The sequence below is a fragment of the Nycticebus coucang genome, chromosome 21 (assembly GCF_027406575.1).
Source record: "Nycticebus coucang isolate mNycCou1 chromosome 21, mNycCou1.pri, whole genome shotgun sequence".
In the NCBI taxonomy this organism is placed as follows: Eukaryota; Metazoa; Chordata; class Mammalia; order Primates; family Lorisidae; genus Nycticebus; species Nycticebus coucang.
Genome location: NC_069800.1, coordinates 12,090,781 through 12,111,537, shown reverse-complemented (window position 1 = coordinate 12,111,537; position 20,757 = coordinate 12,090,781). Strand labels below are relative to the sequence as shown.

General features: G+C 44.5%; 1 long non-coding RNA gene across 2 annotated transcripts; it reads right to left on the bottom strand.

Moving 5' to 3' along the window:
* Positions 1–1,048: 1,048 nt before the first annotated feature.
* LOC128573714 (uncharacterized) lies at positions 1,049–14,159 on the bottom strand. Of its 2 annotated transcripts, XR_008376524.1 has the most exons (5): positions 13,930–14,159; positions 12,805–12,949; positions 5,391–6,362; positions 4,385–4,592; positions 1,049–4,292 (listed from the first exon to the last, which is right to left on the bottom strand). It is a non-coding gene; the product is annotated as an uncharacterized LOC128573714 (long non-coding RNA). The 2 variants fall into 2 exon arrangements; XR_008376523.1 differs by having other exon boundaries at positions 1,049–4,592.
* Positions 14,160–20,757: the final 6,598 nt, after the last annotated feature.

The window sequence follows — 20,757 nt, the reverse complement described above, 5'->3', positions numbered from 1 at the left end:
TGGCTTATTGTACCCTCAATGAATCCCCAACAATAAAAAAAAAAAATGGGAAAAAAAAAAAAAAAAAAAACTGTGATATCAATATACAATAGGGTAATGAAACAGAGTAGAGACCCAGAAAGTCCCCCATGTATAAAAGTTTGGAATGGGGTCAGAGTAGCTTCCAAGACAATAGGAAAAGAACAAACGAGACATCTTTTAATATTTGGAGAAAAACCAAACTTAGAGCCCCATGTAATATCATATGTACACTCACATACATTCCATATGAATTTTGATTTCTTCAAAGTTAAAAGATAAACATTTCTTTGCAATAGAACTGGAATCCAACCCAGAGGAATGGAGTAATAGATAATTTCAGGGCAGGAAGTCTTCTGTAATCATAATAGCAAACAAGTGCCCCAACAAATAAAGGAGCAATATATTTTATCACGTGGAATATCAAATTTCTCTAATCTATTAAGAGCGGAGTAAGAGGCGGTGCCTGTGGCTCAAAGAAGTAGGGCACTGGCCCCATAGAGGTTCAAACCTGGTCCCGGCCAAAAACTGCAAAAAGAGAAAGAAAGAATAGAGTAAGAATGTCTTACCACAACAAATAAATAAGCAAGGAGATGGTTATGTTAATCAGTTAGATGTAAGCATTCTACGTTGTATATCAAATCAGCACACTGTACCCCATAAATGCATTCATTACACAGCTATGATTTAATAAAGGAAAAAAAGAAATTGATATCAGTACCTTTTAAAAAGATAAAAAATAAACTCACAAAAAAAATCAAATTTCTTTTTTTTTTTTTTAATTAAATCATAGCTGTGGACATTAATGTGATCATGGGGCACCATACACTGGTTTTCTAGACCGTTTGACACATTTTCATCACACTGGTTAACATAGCCTTCCTGGCATTTTCTTAGTTATTGTGTTAAGACATTTATATTCCACATTTACTAAGTTTCACATATACCCTTGTTAAGATGCACCGCAGGTGTAATCCCACCAATCACCCTCCCTCCCCCCACCTCCCCCTCCCTCCCCTCCTTTCCCCCTTCCCCCTATTCTTGGGTTATAACTGGGTTATAGCTTTTATGTGCAAACCCTAAATTAGTTTCATAGTAAGTCTGAGTACATTAGGTACTTTTTCTTCCATTCTTGAAATACTTTACTAAGAAGACATACCACAATATACTTGCCAGAGAAAAGACTATATGAAGGAATTATATAAATAAATAAAGATAAACACACGGATGTAATAGATCAATAGAAAATTTGTTAAAACATGAACAGGCAGGTCACTGAAGCAAAGATACAAATGGGTGGTAAATAGATAAAGAGCTATTTTAACCTCATTGGTAATCAAATAAAAATTTGAATAATTTCAACCAATTTTTCAGATTATATGTACACATAAATCTTCAACACTTACCCTATGAAATTGACCCACATCTTTCTTTTTAATATATGTCCAGCACTTAGTGAAAGTGCAGAAAAATGAGAATTCATGCCAGTTCAAGGGGATATCAATTAGAATAACTATTCTAAGGGGAGTTTGACAATAAACACAAGACCCTTAAAATTGCATTCTGGGGCCAGGCACGGTGGTGGCCAAAGCTTGTAATCCCAGTACTTTGGGAGGTTGAGGCAGGAGGATTCCTTGAAGTCAGGAATTTGAAGCCAGCCTAAGCAAGAGTGAAATCCTGTCTTTACAAAAACAAATCAGTAGGTATGGTAGCCTTGGGTGCCTATAGTCCTAGCCACTCTGGAGAATGAGGAGGGAGGATATCTTGAGCCAGGAATTTGAGGCTGCTGTGAGTTATGATGATGTCACTTTACTTAGGGCGACAGGATGAGATCCTATCTCAAAAACAAACAAACAAACAACAGGTGTCTTATGCATGTGATCCTAGTACTTTGGGAGTCCAAGGCTGGGGGATTGTTTGAGGCCAGGAGTTTGAGATCAGCCTAGACCTCATAGAAAGACCCTGTCACTACAAAAAAATTAAAAATTAGCTGGATGTGATGGCATACACCTGTAATCTCAGCTACTTTTGGAGGTTAAGGCAGGAAGATTACTTGAGCCCAGGAATTCAAGGTTGCAGTGAGCTGTGATTGATGCCTCTGAATACCAGCCTGGGTAGCCCTGTTTCATAAAATAAAATAAATAAGATAAATAAAATTAAATTAAACAAAATCATTCTGTATGATGTCGGATATATAATGTGAGGTTATCAGACTATCCTAAGGGTAATAAAAGGATTTTAGGAAAAGATTTCTACTCACTGTAACATTACATATGATTAGGATTAGAGGGAGGACAGTCTAAGTGTCCAGTAGTGTAAAAGGAGCACAAACCTGGAGTGCCTGCACAGGGTTGGGCTGATATGAAGATGATACAAATCATCAAATCACATAGGAAATACACATATTTAGCAATACAATTTGTCATGCATTTCTAAGGGAAAACTCACCAAAAAGCAGATTCGTTTATCCAACACCTTGAGCACTGGCCTTAATTATATAAATAATAACAAGCATGTGCATATGTGCAGAAAATACAGAAAAGACATAGGATAATAGCAAAAATTACTTTTAAATGTTCAAACGTACAAAGAAGATAATGAAAATCTCCATAATCTCATCACTGTTCACTGTGATAAATATATCGTTCTCTGGAAATCAGAAAGTAGTGATGACGTCGTAACGTCACATGCTGTCACACGTCCCGCTTTTGAAAGGACGCCATGCACTCACGATGTCATGCTTTCTTCCCCCACGTTGTAACATGTCCTGCTTTTTATTTTGCAAACCCCCTTCCCATAAGAGCCTAATCATGATACAATGGGATAGCAAAATAGTTCCAGCTACTTTTTTTTTTTTAACAAATTCCCCCAGCCAGTTGAACAGCTTTGGTGCATGACCAATGGTTTTAGACACTGGGTCCTGGCTGGTTCAGAGACAGCAGAAGGAAGAAATTAAAGTGCAAGTTGGGCTTCTGGACCCGCCTTGGCCTCTGAGTCTCCAAGCCACTCCCAGGCTTCCACATCAGAACTCTCCCAAGTTCACCGCTGTGTGGTGCATTTGAAAGAGAAGGGAAAGTGGAACTCTTTGAGACGGGGGCTGGGTCCTGACACTGTCCTGGTGAGCTTCCTTCCCCACATCTAGAGTTCTTACACTACAAAAGGACACAAAATGTGGTTCTCAATACTGCAAACAGAGGCAATTTCAAAAACCATTTAAAGCTAAAAATAATAGATTCTTTTCCCAATAAAAAGATGTCTTATTGGCTCGGTGCCTATGGCTCAAGCAGCTAAGGCACCAGCCACATACACCTGAGCTGTCAGGTTTGAATCCAGCCCGGGCCTGCCAAATAACAATGACGGTTGCAACCAAAAAATAGCCGGGCGTTGTGGCAGGCGCCTGTAGTCCCAGCTACTTGGGAGGCGGAGGCAGGAGAATCGCTTGAGCCCAGGAGCTGGAGGTTTCTGTGAGCTATGATGTCACAGCACTCTACCCAGGTTGACAGCTTGAGGCTCTGTCTCAGGAAATATGGGACATAATCATTCAGCACCAAGTTTGCCTTAGATACGCAGGAGTATATGTGATATGGCTCCTGTTCACTAAAGGTCCATTACCTACTGTGCCAAGACATCGTCTCAGTCCCCCAGAGGAAACTCCCAGCGATCTCCTTCCCTCTCCCACTCCAGCTCTGTGGGTCTCCTCTCCAGCGTCGCCTCCTGCACTCACTCTGTCTGCTTCTTGAGCAGCCATTATTCCGTCACCTCTCTGTCTGCTTCCAGCCCATTTTCCATCAACCTCCTGCTGCAAGTGGTCTCCTGGAGGCCCACACAGTCCACAGCCCTGAGGTCTGGCCACCTCTTCTCTGTCTCCCCACGCACATCCTCTCCGAACGTCCTGTCCGCCCACCACCTGCTACCTGCAGACGGTGCTCCTGTTCCTCAGGCTGCTCACACCTGCACACCGACCAGCCCTGGTGCCTTGCTCTTCCTCATGTGAACTTACCCGTTCTCTCAGCTTCAACTGCCTTCTCATTTCTGTGACTCCTAAACTGGGGTCTCTAGCCGATCTCTGCCCTGAACTGAAACAACTTTGCAAGAGCTCCGGTCCTGACCATCCCCTTGTTCTCACCCCTTCCCGCCTCCCCTCACCTGTCACCGAGGGCATCACCGTAGCCTCCTTCCTCTTCTTCCTATCTCCAGCCGTGTGCCTGCCCACCCCCTTCTCTGTCGCTGCCCAAGTCCAGTCAGGTCAGCATCCCTCAGGGCCCAAATGGAAGCTTGGAACAAATAAGGAATAGTTCTCCCTTAAAAACCTTGACCAAAGTCTTCAGAAACATTGTCATAATCTGTATGCCAAGCCACAATATACCTGTGAGTATGAAGCATCCTTCCCCCAGAGCCGTGGGATGCCCGACCTGAGTGACGTTACTCGGAGCTCGGGTGCAGCTGCTGGCTTCCCACAGCCCCCAGATCAGAGGAGCCAGGCTGGCTGACAGGTTGCATAACGGAAACTTCAGACCATCCACTTTTCTTTGGATCCTGTGTGCACATCTTCAATGACTGTGCACACACTCTTTCTGAAAGCATATCTCTTGTTTTACAGTGAAGAAAATGGGTTTACTGCCTTCCTGAAGCTTCTGTGTATTAGCCGATTTTAAATAAATACTTAAAACAATAAAGCAGAATAGCATGGTGATTAAAGGTAGGGTCTTGGATGATCAGCAGAGCTGTCTGGAGTAGTTTCACTATTTACTAACTGACCTCAGACAAATTCCTTTGTTTTCTCATCTGTAAAATGGGGAGCATTACCTATCATCTCCCTCTTAGGGCTCAGCTGTACTCAAGCCCGTGTCCCTTAGCTGGGGCTTGGGAAGGCTGGACACCCCCTCTGACTACCTGGGATTTGCATATTTTCTCCCACCTTTCCGTAAGTTATGTAACTGCAGCTTTTTGGATGTGATCTTCAGGTCTCGGAGTAGTAAACTCACTCTGATTTGCATTTGAGACTCAATATTATTTGTGCTATCAAAAATCACCTTAGGTATTTGGGGAACCTCATGATATCTTCCTTTTACTTTACAAAGAACGTACAAAGGAAGAAGCTTCAAGTGTTTTCATTCACCCAACGCAGGGCCTGCAGTAGCCAGCAGACTACTAACCCAACATACAAGCCTGGTCATCATTCTGATGACTCCACCTGGCGGAGTCCAGATACTCCTCTTCTTGCCAAGCCCACCGTGAGTAACACGCACAGGCGTCAGGCTCAGTGTGTGCAGGAGCCTCTCTCATATATTGTGAGTCCACAGGGATTTTTTTTTTTTCTCTTCACATTGCCCCCCTGCCTAGCACAGCCTAGATAACCAATAGCCACTTACCAAATTTCCGGTTAGATTTGATGCTGACTTTCACTCCTTCATGCAGTTAGACGCAGCCTTAATGGCCCATCGCCTGCTCTGAGTTAACATTGAAGTCCTGGGTGTGCTCCTCAGGGCTGCCGCCCTGCCCTCTGAAAGCTAACCTCTGTACAAAACAGTCCTGGCTGTCGGATTTCCCGGCTTCATTGACATTTAATTCACATGCCACGGTCTTTCCCACTCACGGCATCCAGCTTGTCGTTTTTAGTCCATTCAGCCTCGTGCACCCACTCCCACGGTCTAACCGTAGAGAATTTTAGTCACCCCCAGTAGTAACTCCACACTCCTTAGCGTTCACTTTCCATTCCCACCTTGGCCCTCGCAGCCTCTAGATTTGCTGCTTGTGGACGTGTCTTACAAACGAAATCAAGCAGAACGTGGCCTTTTGTCACTGCGTCTTCTCTTTGAACACATTGTCCTGGAGACCAGCTGTGTCACAGTTGTGTCTGTACCTTGGCGAGTAACAGGCCATCCCTTGTACGGCCCTGACACCTTTTCTTTATTGGTTCATCCGTCTGTCAACACAGGAGCAGTTTCTCCTTCCCTGGCTTCACTCTCGGTGCTGTCAGACGGCGCCCTGTGAAGCCCAGGAAACAGGAGAGAGAGATTTCATGCTTGCGGGCGTGACACACACAGAGATGCCTTTGTGGCAGGGCTGGTGCCTGGCTTACGCGTGCCCCGTTGCCACACGCCCTTCCCCTCACTTGGGCACTCAGACACTGTCCTTTGGCCACCTCTCCTTTGTTTCTTCTGTTCTTTTGAGTCATTGGGCATCAAAACTCTCGGTGCTGTGGACAGACGGACTGCCTTCTGAAAGCTCTGGACATGAACGCAGTCTCAACATCAGGAGAGCAGGGAAGGACCGGCTGAGCGCTTGGGGCCATCCCTCTTGCACTCCACTTTCCGGCAGACCAAGCGGCGCTCTGAGTTCATCTGGAAGGAAGAGCCTCACAAGTTATAGAGGATGGCAAAAACAGTAAACACTTTTTGAGACATAAAAACCTGTCTTAAAATTGTAATACTCAATACGCACCTTTAACAGAAGATGAATACAAGCCACATTTACTTCTGCAATTGTAAGAGGTGCTCGAAGTGGTCCCATCAGGGTCCCAACACTTCTATTAAAGCAAACTACTGCCAGAGCACCGTGGTTGGCCTGCGGTCTCCCCCGTGCACGTCACACACAGGACCAGGCGTCCCGCCCACGAGTGCACTGCTGTTGTTAGAGGTTTTGCTGCCTACTTAGCTTTGGTGCTGAACAAGTATTTGAGGCTGGTTGCAACAAATCTAAAGAAACAATGGCAAATTTTTGAGTTGGATGCAATTTAATAATTCTCCTAGGTGTGTATAAACCTTGTGGTTCCTTTGTCCCACGTAACTCAGTATTCATTTCTTGGGGTGGAGGTCCTGTCACCTGCTCACACCTCCAGGGTCCTGGAATTCCACACACCTCTTCAGTCCTGTCTGGTGTCCCTTCTGTGACAACCATGCCTCCATGTCCTCTGTGACTGCCCACCTGTCACATGTTAATCTCAGTAACGCCATCTTTCGAGTGACCATCATACTACACATTGCCACCATAATTCAGTTCAATTTTGAAAAGTATGCGTAGATAATGTTGTCTAAAATGTGTGTGTGTTTCCTTGGCACCTCATGTATTCAACCTCCCTCCCTACTCCCACAGCGAGTGGGCTGTTTTTACCCCCTCTCAGTGGGGATGACATGTCGGTCTCCTTTCAAACACTCTTTGGGAAACCTGACCTCTGCTTTAGGAACAATGAAGTAATTTCTCCTCATCTGTTAGCACAGTTCCCATTGAGCCTCAAAAAAAGCAGCTTAACTTTGAGCCAAGAAGTTGCTACCTATGCTCAGATAATTTGTGACTTAGACACAAACTGTACTCACATATGAAGTACCTACGGGATTTTATGTCGAAGTTTTGCATCATTCTATGCAGATTTAGTGAATATTTATTTGAAAAATAAACATTTTGTGGCCTATATAGATAAATACATAAATGTGCCCTACAATAATATTCTTTGATTTTTCTAATTCAAACCATTTGTGTCGACCAAATACTTTCCCCCTTTCTTTGATTTTACTCAAAATATTTTTCTGCTCTATGGTGGGCAAATTTTCTAGAATATAGGCAGTTCCCAAGTTACAAACCTCGGACAGACATGCTACTGCAGCTTATGAACGGAGGCTTTGTCAGGTAATCGGTGTTCCATCCTACATACAAATTCAACTTAAGAACAAACCTAAAGAACGTATCTCGTGTGTAACCCAGAGACAGCCTGCAGCTCAGATTGAAAACAAGTGCCTAATCCACCTCTCCCTGCTATAGTCACACTATCAACTTTCCTCACTGAGAGGGGGAATCTCATTTTATGCCTTCATTTTCCACATGGAGCATCTGAGTAGGAGAAAGTGCAGGTAAAGTATCAGTACAGACGCCTGCAATTGTCTCAGAATATTTTTCTGCACACCGAGAAGCCTCCATTATGAACACAAGTCTAAAGTTCCTTCACCATCGTGATCAATGTTGACTTAGCCTGGGAAAAACTAATTAAAAATGTTGTGGCAAATGCAAAGGTGGTTGATTTAAACAGCTGAAAGGATTTATCCTCCTGCAACGCCAGCTTCCTATAGACCGTTATAGTTTTCGAATCAATAGCGTTTGTAGAAGCCAAAAAGCAGTAGCATCACTCTCCTTCCCAAATGATGAGACCAGGGTTTGGTGAAGGAACGCCCTGCCTTAGCAGGCTGACGCTCACATTTACAGAATTTCCTGTGCTGTGTGATTTCCTATTTGTTTGGCATTCCTTTTTTTTTAATTTTTAGATAACTAAGGCTAAAACTAAATAGGATATTCTAATTCATGGTGATTACCTAAAATTCATGAGGTCGGATTTTATTTTCTTTAATCTTTTTTATTCCCCAACTCCTCGCACCAGAATTTCATTTTGGAGTTTATCAGAGCAGAAGGCTTTCACTGTGCTCTCCACCCCTGTTTGCTGAGTTCCACAGGCTTTGCCCACAAGTTCTACTTGAGTAAATCGTATTTAGACAACCGTATATTTCATTTAGGCCCTTTACAATGACTGGGCCAAGGTCAGTTTTATATTCCACTGAAATCATAAAGTGACACTTGAGATAAACAGAATGTTTACTCTCTCCATGTGAGCTGAGGCTGATATGTAAATTTATCTTTATTCTTCCATCAAATTTGCATTTACCCTCTTAGCCAAACACGACAGGGTTCCAAATCAAACAGCTTTAATGATGGTCAAGGCTTTATGACCGATGGCCGTATCAGAGAAAAAGAAACAGCCATTTAGATTAAAATGAAAAGCACAGCGGAACATAACGCTCCTCTCTAGGTTAGTGGTAATTGGATGAACTTTCCAGACAAGAGGTGTTCTGATGCTTAGCCGCTTAACAGTAATTACCACAGTCTTCCGGCTTTGTGTGAGCGTCTGTTACGTGCCCTTTATCTGCCACAAACACACCACACTCACCTTTCATCATTTTCTCCCCTGTCAAATCGACCAAGTGCCTCTCAATAGATTCTTTATATCAAAAAAGGAAACACAAAGAAATGAGGCTATGAGAGGAAGACTCGGTCCTCTCCCCAAACGAGTGACTTCTTGGCCAACTCCAGCAGGAAGGTGACACAAGAAACCAGCGGTTCTCAACCTGTGTGTCATAACCCCTTTGGAGGTCGAATGACCCTTTCACAGGGGTCGCCTAAGACCATCCTGCATATCAGATATTTACATTACCATTCATAACCGTAGCAAAATTACAGTCATAAAGTAGCAATGAAAATAATTTATGGTTGGGGGCACCACACCGTGAGGAACTGTATTACAGGGTCGCGGCATGAGGAAGGTTGAGAACCACTGCAATAAAGAATGACAGTGCCCAACACGGAAAGTTACATTCAAAGCGCCCGTCCTTGTAGGCATTCATCTGACGATGAGATTATTCTATTTCCCGTTTGTGGCTAGCTCTACAGGCGGGGATTGCCTCCTCACACCAGGCCCCGGCCAGGGCAGGGAGGTGTGCCACTCAGCTACTCCAGGGTGAGCTGGCTTCTCTTAGGGAAGAAGCTGAGAGTATCCAAATAGCCTCAGGCTCCATTGGAAGCCGCTACCAGAGGCTTAATTCTCTCTGATGCAGTTAAACAGGGGGAGCCTCTGAGAATGGGAGGGATAAAATTAGTACCTGTGTTTGCTTTCCTTTCTTTTTGAACAAAGGGAGCTATTTCTGTGTTATGAGTTTGCAGAACACAGAGGGGATTATGCAATGGGACCACACAACTCATTCCTTTTGGGCTGGGGGCTGGGTTGAAACTCAGCCCCAAGAAAAGTCAGAGCTCCACGGGTTTTACCCCCTCCTGGCTCGGGAGGAGCAGGCTCACAGCCTTCTCGTGCTCTGTTTCATTTTGGCACTAAATGCAATGTTATAGCAAGTTCAAAGCAAAGGGTCTCAGAGACAGCCCGCACAAAGGAGAAAAAAGAGGCATTCTCTCAGGGGCTCCCAGATTCTGCTTCCTGTAAGGAATGAAAAATGAAGACTGCTGGCGCTGAGCCTTGCTAGGTTACTGAAGATCTCCCACTTGGAATGTCAGACACATCAGTAAAGACTTGATCCCGCGGCAGAACTAACATAATTCATGCCATTGATACAAGACAAGTGTCTCTACCCAACTTCAGCGCTTGTCTATGAAGAAGACCAGGAAGAAAAAGAAAGAAAGGAAAAGAGAAAGCAAAGAGGCGAGGGGGTGTGGGGAGAGGCGGAGGACACAGTTTCCTTTTCAGGGTGGCTGTCAAATGGCCATCTAATTGTGGCCGGGCTGCAGGAGAGCAGATAGCTTTTCTGAAGCCCGCAAGTATTTCTGCCATTCACCAGGCCGAAGGATGCCACACACAGTCTGTTTGTTCAACATAAGCAAACAGATTGTAAACTGGCTGATAATTTTCGTACTGACAATGTCATTTACAGCTGTCAGCCTTTCCTCTGTCTTGTTTGCTTTATTCAAATATGAACCAAGTGGACCTCCCTTCCAGTGCTTTCTTCTGCATTAAAATCACATCCATTCCCTCCCAAGCTGTCTTATCTAAAATTCATTGGAGGCCAATCAGTTGGCTGAATGCTTTGTTGTTTCCATGGAGGCAAGAAGTCTAGTGTGGACTTTCGGGGATTAGGAAGTTCCAGGTTTACAGCCCTGAAGTGCTCACTCCTTTCATTTGGCTAGAGGCAGGAAATTTAAATACAGTTTTGTGTCTGAGCAGAGAAGCAGTGCTTTTAAAACGTAATCGTCCTAGGTGGCGGCTCTGACTCCCAGGGCCTGGCCTTACCTCTTCTGGTTTAGTCCTTGGAATGTGCCGCCCTCCTCTGCCCATCAGGACAGCCCTGCTGCAGGCGGCTCTGCTGGGCTGCTGTCTGCTCCAGGCAGCCTGGTTTTGATGCCACAGCCTGCTGGGTGTCGCCCACAAATCTCGAAGCTTCATCTATTGTTAGTGGAGATGGTAGTACTTGCCGTTAATAATTCACACGGCACTGGCTGTCTAGGCGGGCAGGCAGCTGCAGATAGCACTCAGAGGGTGCAAGCTCATTCTCCTTAAAAAGCACACAGCAGCAGCAGCCCACTATACACCTCCCTGCATCTGGCTCCTGCCAGCGGGCACCAGGAGCTTTCCAGGATGCCCTCACCTCCACCTCCGTCTCTGCCTCACTTTTTTTTTTTTTATTAAATCATAGCTGTGTACATTGATATGATCATGGGGCATCATACACTAGCTTTACAGACCGTTTACCAAGTTTCACATTTACCCTTGTAAGATGCACCGCTGGTGTAATCCCACCAATCCCCTTCCCTCTACCCCCCTCCCCCCTCCCTCCCCTCCCTTCCCCCTTCCCCCTATTCTTAGGTTGTAACTGGGTTATAGCTTTCATGTGCAAACCCTAAATTAGTTTCATAGTAGGTCTGAGTACATTGGGTACTTTTTCTTCCATTCTTGAGATACTTTACTAAGAAGAATAGGGTAGCCTTAGTCCAGGGACATTGGTTGTGGGGGGAAGGTTGTATCTTACTATCTTTTAGAGAACAGAGTGCTCTTTGGGAAATCTGCGATTCCCGCGCTCTCATTCCAGCAAGGAAGATTCTCAATGTCACCTGTTATGTGTTACACGGTTCATCACCTGAGTCAGAACGTTTAAAACGCCCCGTCGCTGCAGGGCGTGCTCTGGTTTGCTTTATGACTACAGCAAATTGTTCTAACTCATGTTCTCAATCCTTAAAATGGCATCCTAGTAATCATTCCCCAGTAAATGAGTACTGAGAATAAGTTAGACACTGCGCAAACTCATTACAAAGTTTGTGACTATCTAGGAGAATTCTCAAATTGCATCCCAACTCTAAATGGCCATTGTTTCATTAGATTTATTGCAACCATCCCTCAAATATTTGTTCACTGCCAAAACTACGTATCTAAGTTTAGGGGGATAGGTGTGAAAATGAGTAATGCCCAGGAAGTATTTGACAAGAGTTTGATGTGTTGTCTGATTTCTTGCTAGATGGAATTTGGTAGAGAATAAAAAAATATTAAAGTTTTGGAGGAAAGAGTTGCGGAAGAGCTGTGGGAATACTCATTCTATTCAGTAAATATAAGAAGTTATGATACACGGGGAAGCTGGTAATTTTTGGGTTATTTACTGTTACGTGAACTAATTTGTTGTAAGTGCTGCGATCTGGTACTATAGAACTGTCTCTAACACAGAATTTTATTAGCAGTCTATGGTCCTGTGGTTATCATGTCTCCAGCAATTTTGGAAGGCCAAGAGTCCTTGGAAGGCCTGAGTCTTTGGTTCTTGTGACTTCAAAGAAGTCCTTCTTATTGAGAGGGAAAACATTTATCTTTGTTTCTCTTCTTTAAGAGTTTAATTCCACTCTGGTGTGTATGGGAGAAATATGTAGCTGTCAATATCCTGTTATTTTAAGTACTTTTGAAATTATTATCATTTGTAATGCTGCTCATTAAAATAAAACTGATTTATGTATTAAATTTCCCATGTAGTTTAGATGCTACAGTCAACCAATCACTAAAATATTTACCTGGCTCCCATCCCTACTATATTAGAAAGTACAGTTATGCACCCTTTTTGTTCAATTCTAAAAAACAAGACGCTCTGAATACTGCAATCTTAGTTGGTGGCTAAAACTGACATAAACAGAGCTGAGAATATGTAAATTCTTTGTTTATTCTGCATGAATTTGCTGCACAAGTATTTGTGTTTGATTATGGGATTGCCCACGTAGACCTCACTGGGTTATGTTATTAAACACATGGAATATTCTTCCTCTTACCTTTTAAAATTCTTAAATTGCTGAATTCTGAAATGCATTTGTACCCAAGGGGCACCGTAGTGCACACCTGCACAGGTGTGTTTCCTGGAGACTCTGTGGGAAGCAGGTTAACACTCACACAAACCCCAAGGATAAAAATGTGTAGCTGTGAACAGAAAAAAAGAGAAAAACTGCAATTAGACAAGCCACATATTACCCTGCTTATATATAAGAATATAGAGAGGAATTTAAAAAATAAGTTGTTGCTATAATGGTCGATGTGGCCAGAGAGCTCTCAGCACAGATTGGGTGTCTGATGCGCCACAGGAGGAGGGAAGACAAAGAGGAGAGCAGTGAAGGAAGCGGCTCGGGTAGGAATGGCGGTGCGACCTGAATCGACCGTGCACGGATTGTCATACAGTGACGGCGGCTCTTTCACAAGTTGAAGGTACAGTGAAACGAGGTCTTTAAAGGTCAGCAAAACCTCAAACGGAGCACCAAAGAAAGCGAAGCAGCCACAGAGAAAAGGAGAATCCAGTTTGATGATTCTGTTCCTTTCCCCTTCAGGTGGCGGAAGCTGAAGTGAGGAGACAGAAACGCCACGAGAAGGGAAATCGGATTATCCGGAAGAACAAAGAGACACGGATGGAGGAGAAACGAGAGGAGAGAAAGGAATCATGCCTGTAAACAGGTTTCAGAGTAACTTACTGAATACGCCCAACTGCGGGGTCCTGGGCACATTTTTTAATCTGTGCATGCCTCAGTTTTTTCATCTATAAAATGGGAGCAATGCAGAATCCATGTCCCTGGATTGCCAGAAAGCATAAACTGAGTCCAGAGTAAGCCTGGAATGCACTCAGCAGACAATGGCCACTTTGACTATCCGGATGCTTACTGCTGCTATTTCTGCCGTGTGACAGGGCTGGAGTGCTAAGACCCTCACAGCACTGTCCCCTTTTTCCTTCTCAATGCTCTGAGGTAGATACTCACATTATTCCCATTTCACAGATGGGAAAATGATGGCTGAGGGAGCTTAACTAACACAAGACAACTATGCAGGCCTTGCCTAGAGTAAGAACTCACCTAGAATTACAGTGATTCAGGGAGGCCTGAGCCAAAATAACCACAAGAGGGGGCTGGAATTACCTTCGGGTTGGTAGCCCAGGGAGCAATGGCGAAGCTGCACTAGGGGCAGGTGGGCAGGGAAGCTGGGCAGGCAAGCTGGGCAGGCCCCCTTCCACCTCCAGTGCCGAGCAATCCCCCCATGGGACATCTGCTAGATGAGTGGTGCAGCAGCTCCCTCTCATCCTCGGGGGGACTCCAAGATCCCCCCAGTGGGTGCTGAAACCACAGACAGCACTGTGCCCCACATGCACTGTGATTTTTCGGTCTGATAACTGAGTCAGCTACCAAGTGGCTAAAGGGTGGTGACCTTCACAGCATGCAGACGTTGGACAAAGGGGTGGTTCACGTCCTGGGCAAGATGACGTGGGACAGGGCAGAATTTCATCTGCTGCTCAGAAAGTTGCACAATTTAAAACTCACAAATTGTTTAGCTCTGGAATTTTCCATTTAATATTTTCAGACCATAGTTGGCTGTGGGTAACTGAAATGGTAAAAAGTGAAATCATGGGTAGCAGGGGACTGTGGTTGCACCGAACAAATGGCTCTCTAGAGAAAAGTGGGATGTGGGGGGGGACACACGTGTGTGTGTTTTTGCATGTTTGTTGTAGACGCCTAGAAGGAAACATGGGAGGGCCCCTGGCATTGGCCTTGATGATAATTACTTTGGATTTGACACCAAAAGCACTGATAATAAAAGTCAAAAATAAACAAATAGAACGACATCAAACTGAAAAGCTCCCGTGCTGCTAAGGAAACGGTGCAATGAAGAGATGGCCGACAGGGCGGGAGGAAATAACTGTGAATTTACATCTGATGAGGGGTTAACATCCACAACGTACAAGGAACTCACACAATTTAACAGCAAAACATGCAATAATCTGATTTGAACAAACAACAACAAAAGGAAACGAGCCAAGGACCTGAATAGATATTTTTCCAAAGAAGACATAAAAAGCCAACAGGTTTACAAAAAGGGGCTCACCATCATTAACCATGAGAGAAATGGAAACCAAAACCACGATGAGTTACCCCCTCACCTCTCTCAGGGTGGCTATTACCAAAAAGACCAGAAAGAACAAGTGATGTCGACAGTGTGGGGGAAAGGAGGCTCCTGTGCACTGCTGGTGGGAAAATGGATTGTGTGGCATCACAAAAACAGTATGGAGGTTCCTTGCAAAATTAAAAGTGAAATTACTGCATGATCCAGGACTCCCACCTTCTGGGAGTATATCCAGAGGAAATGAAATCAGAATCATAACGACATAGCTGCCTCTGCACACGCACGGCGGTGTCACTCACAGTAAACGAGGGAGGCAGCCTGAGTGTCCTCAGACAGCAGACAGGGGACAGAGGGCACAGTACGTTCTGTGTGTGTGGAGAGAGAGAGAAGGGAATAGTATTCAGCCAGAAAAAGGTGGAGATCCTGCCATTTGTGACAATATGGGTGAATGTTTCGCCAAGTGAAGCCAAACACGGAAGGCGGATCCTGCCTGACCCCATGTGTGCAAAGACACTGAAGTGTGTTGATCTTAGAGAAGGAAATATTGGAAGTATGGTTGCTGGTGGCTGGGAGGTGGGAAAATGGCAGATGTTGGTCAAAGGGCACAAACTTTTACATATAAGATGAGTGAGTTCTGGAGATGTGTTGCACAGCGTGGCGACTGCAGTTAAGAATACGGTATTGTTTACTTAAAATGTGATAAGAGCAGATCGTGTCCTCACCACACACACACAAGTGGTAACCACGGGTGGTGATGCACATGTCTGTTAATTCGACCATGGTAATCATTACACAATATACCTTAAAGAATTGTAAATTGTATGTCCGATAAGGGGTATCGAATCATCACACCATACACCTTAAAATATAACATATATAAGATTTTGCCAAACTTTTATTTTCATAAGCAACAGATGGTTGTGAATTTTGCAAATCAAGACTAGAGATGAATTGTGGGTTACTCTAAGATTCAGCAAAGGAGTTGCTCACCTGGAGTGTAGTTCCAACTTGAATGCTGGGGTTTTATGACACTAACTAATAAAAGTGAAACCATTATAGCAATTAAACAATTAAACATAATTATGTCATACAAAGGAACTTCTTTCTTCATCAGTTGTATGAAAGGCTTCTCTGCTGGAGAGTAGTTTTCCAATATTGGGAAATACTCCCCCTAAGTGCCCATGCTTTCACAATATAATGGCTGCAAAGGCATCATGCCTTTACATTTAATCTGCTATATTAATATTTTATCTACCCCTCTCTTAAGTCGAGATAGTCTGTAAAACAGAAAATCAAGCTTTAATTTGTAGCTTTTCCAGTTTCCATGGTATAAATATTCTCATTACTGCTGAATTCAAGCTCTCAAAGCTGGGCTCCTGAACACAGATTTGGGAGATGCCAGTTGTGTGATGCCATAGGTTTCCTGGAGGAGGGAGACGGACTGGGGAGATGCCAGGCCTGTGTCCCAGTCCACAGGTCTCCCGGAGGAGGGAGACAGATTGTGGAGATGCCAGGCCTGTGTCCCAGTCCACAGGTCTCCTGGAGGAGGGAGACAGACTGTGGAGATGCCAGGCCTGTGTCCCAGTCCACAGGTCTCCTGGAGGAGGGAGACGGACTGGGGAGATGTCAGGCCTGTGTCCCAGTCCACAGGTCTCCTGGAGGAGGGAGACAGATTGTAGAGATGCCAGGCCTGTGTCCCAGTCCACAGGTCTCCTGGAGGAGGGAGACGGATTTGGGAGATGCCAGGCCTGTGTCCCAGTCCACAGGTCTCCCGGAGGAGGGAGCACATGAAGCACTGGCTTTTAAAGATCATGCAACTTTTCATAGGCAGAAATGAAAAAAGAGGGCATTCTTTGCAAAAGACACACTTAAATCAAGGTGAAAATAAGAAAACCATTTTGACAGAGAGAGGTAGGGAAGAGCCTCCAGAGAACATGAAGAAAGACCATGTAGGAGCTTGGGATAGAAATTCAGACTCAACTTCAACGGACTCTAAATGCGTTTCCTATGCAAAGAATTTTCCCATTCTCTCAGCAAAGATCTTATGTCCTTTTGTTTTTGTTTGGTGGAAGATAATCTTCATGTTTGCATTGTTTTGTTTGGTGGATAAGTTGGGAGGAATTACAAATGCCAGTGCTGCAGGGAACGAGACCACACCAGGCCGTGTAAGAGAGACACCAGCTCCTGCAGGCCTGGGTCAGGCTGACTTGTGGCCACCTGTGTCCCCAACACCCTAAGAGGGGCTGGCGCAGAGGGGTGCTTGGCAGGATGAAGCAGGAGGGAGCAAGCTCACGCCAGTGAGACAGCCGTGGGTAAAATGCCGTGGGCTTTATGTGGAAGTTAACAAAAAGCAAATAGCTTGTCTGCTTAAACCAGTTCTGATGGGAAGTTACAAGTATCGATTATAATTCAACATTTTACAGGAATCATATATGTAGTGTTGAACTAATGTGGATGACTTAAGAGGTGTTTTTTTTTTTTTTTAATCCAGATCACATTTTGTTTTTAGAGTATTTACAAAATTCCAACATTACCTTCATTTTTGGTCCCTGCTTTTCAAGGAGTTATCTGCGTGTATTGGAAGCAATTCTGGAAACTCCTAATTAAGAAATGCTTCTCAGGAGTCTACCTGGGGAATTATTTTATAACTCCTCTACTAGGTATATACCCAGAAGACCAAAAATCACATTATAACAAAGATATTTGTACCAGAATGTTTATTGCAGCCCAATACATAATTGCTAAGTCATGGAAAAAGCCCAAGTGCCCATCGATCCACGAATGGATTAATAAATTGTGGTATGTGTACACCATGGAATATTATGCAGCCTTAAAGAAAGATGGAGACTTTACCTCTTTCATGTTTATATGGATAGAGCTGGAACATATTCTTCTTAGCAAAGTATCTCAGGAATGGAAGAAAAAGTATCCAATGTACTCAGCCCTACTATGAAACTAATTTATGGCTTTCATATGAAAGCTATAACCCAGTTATAACCTAAGAATATGGGGAAGAAGGAGAGGGAGAGGAGGGAGGGGGGAGGATGGGCAGAGGGAGGGTGATTGGTGAGATTACACCTGCGGTGCATCTTACAAGATACATGTGAAACTTAGTAAATGTAGAATATGATTGTCTTAGCACAATAACTAGGAAGATGCCAGGAAAGCTATGTTAACCAGTGTGATGAAAATGTGTCAGACTGTTTATAAAGCCAGTGTATGGTGCCCCGTGATCGCATTAATGTACATAGCTATGATTTCATATTAATAAAAAAAATTGAAAAGAGGAAAAAAAATTACATGTTTTCTTTTCTTCAGGTCAGGAGCCATGGGAAAAAGTTCCTGAACTATGGAATTAACAGTGAATTCAATATTTAAAGCCTACTACTAACAGCAAACTTCCTTGTCTGAACACAAACTGTGACTAAGTATTAAAGTGCTGAGCCTCTGGGTGATAAGTCGGTGTCTAGGGGTGACCGTTGTATGTACAGGCCCCAGTTAATCATTACAGGCGTCCCTGCTAATCAAGCAGAGCACTGACTACAGGGGCGGGGGAGGATTGGTGGAGCTCTACCTAATACTTGGCAGGAATTGAGCCTCACTGGTTTTGTTCTGAAGCTGCTAAAAGATAGCCCCCCGCCCTTGCCTTTATCGCTTTTTATTCTTCTGTTTCTTTTAAATCGATGAGATGGTGATTTGGTTGTGGTGACCGTTTCCAGGCCTGTGGGAGCTAAGCCGGCGTCCAAGTCTGGCCGAGGGGTGGGGAGGGCTGGGCTGGGAGATGTCCGGTTTCACGACGTGATGCAATGGTTTAATTTGCTGAGTCACAGTTCCTAATTTTCCTGGAATCCAGGAAACATGGCCTGGATTACCCCCTTTATATTTAGATTCAAGGGCTGAACATTTAAAGATCACCTGTTAGGTAATCCCCTTCCTTACACTGAAATCTCCAAAACAAGGTGTACCATTTTGTGAAAGCTTTTGTCAAAGTTTAAACACACAGAAAAGTGAACATCACTTTTCACAAATCAAACATATCATAGCCAGCACCCATAACCAGGAACCAGAACACAACCAGCTCCTCGGAAGCACCAAGCTACGTTCCCGTGTGACCAACCATCTCACCCTTCCTGAGTCTCCAACTATCCAGTGTAATTAAGTTGGCACTCTAAGTAGATGAGATCACGTAGTATTTCCTCCTTCATACCTGGCTTCTTCATCTCTTAAGATTCAACCCCATTCTGTGCTTAGTTGTAGCTCACTCTTTTTCAAGGCTGTGTAATCTTACTTTATATCATTTATACCTTCAGAATATTGGACAGAGATGTTTACATCACACCCCAACCTGTTCAGACTCCCAGTCATTGTTTTGAATCCTCTTTTTATTAAATCCAGTTATTCTAATGAATTTCTAGTGAGTCCTCACTTCATCCTCCTTCCCATCAGAATCGTGTCACCAGCACGGCCAAGAGCATGGAACTGAACATGCCCCATCACCCACACCCTCCACTGCAATCCCCTCCCCAGGCCTTGCAGTCCGCCCTGGCTTGGCCCTTTCTTGCAATTTGTTTACCGTGCTTTGAAAGAGTGTGATCTACTCTTCCTTTCTGGAACTGCATCAGCATTTTTGTGCCTGTGCAGACTTGGTTCAAGAATGTCCTCAGAGTAGAAGTTCTCCTCCCTCCATCCATACAGTTTTCAGAAACTGCTAACCCATTCCTGAAGGCCCCGCTCATGTGACTTGGACCCAGCTAGCATCCCAATGTTGCTTGGTTTCATAGTTGGCTCTGTTAGGGTGCATGGTACCCTCTTGTGTGCAATTGCACACAATTGCATTTTTGTAACCTATTTCTTTTCTTTTCTTTTCTTCCTTCCTTTCTTTTTCTTTTTTTTTTTTTTCTTTTTTTGAGACAGAGTCTCACTATGTTGCCCTCGGTAGAGTACCAGGGCATCATAGTTCGCAGCAACCTCCGATTCTGGGGCTTAAGCAATTCTCTTGCCTCAGCCTCCAAGTAGCTGGACTACAAGCGCCTGCCGCAACACCCGGCTATTTTTTTGTTGTAGTTGTCACTGTTGTCTGGCAGGCCCAGGCTGGATTTGAATCCTCTAGCTCCAATGTATGTGGCTGGCGCCCTAGCTGCTGAGCTATAGGCACGGAGCCTTTAACCTATTTCTTTCTCAAATTAACCTGAAAGAAAGAAACAATAGCCCCCCAAAAGCCAGAGTCAGCTCTGCAAGGACCCGGCCCCCACCCCCCATGCTGTGCCCCAAGTACTGGGCGCTGAGACCCTCAGGACTTCCAGCCTGGCATTTGCTCAGTTGTCTGCTCAGTGGCAGAAACGTGCATGTCTTATAGCCCATCATTCTGGCTCTTCCTTATATTTCCTGGTTGCTCTCTGCCTCTTTTCCAGAACAATGCCTGTGGGACAGAGTACCTTTCAAGGGCTGTGGGTCACAGAGTGATAAGTAGGGAGTTAAGGGCTGCTGCGATGACCAGGTGGACGAGAGGCATGTCCAGGCTTATTCTCCTCTGAAAGCTTTCTTCGGGCTTTCTCGGGATTGTTCTCTCGAGGAATGAAGCACACAGCGCCGGTGAGTGGCTGAACATCTCCAACGGCTCAGCGTGCTTGGCGCCGGCCAGAGCGAAGAGGAGGAAGGACATATGGAGGAGGGGAGGGAAGGGCAGGAGGGAAAGCAGCACGGATTCTGCGGCCTCCCTTCTCTGCGTGTGCGCGACAGTCCCTGCTCTGAGAGTCCTGTTGTCATTACGCTGGAACAGCACTGTTACCTTGCTGTCCATCATCCCTAGCACTTAGCATGATAGAAAAACTTCTTCTGACTTATGAATG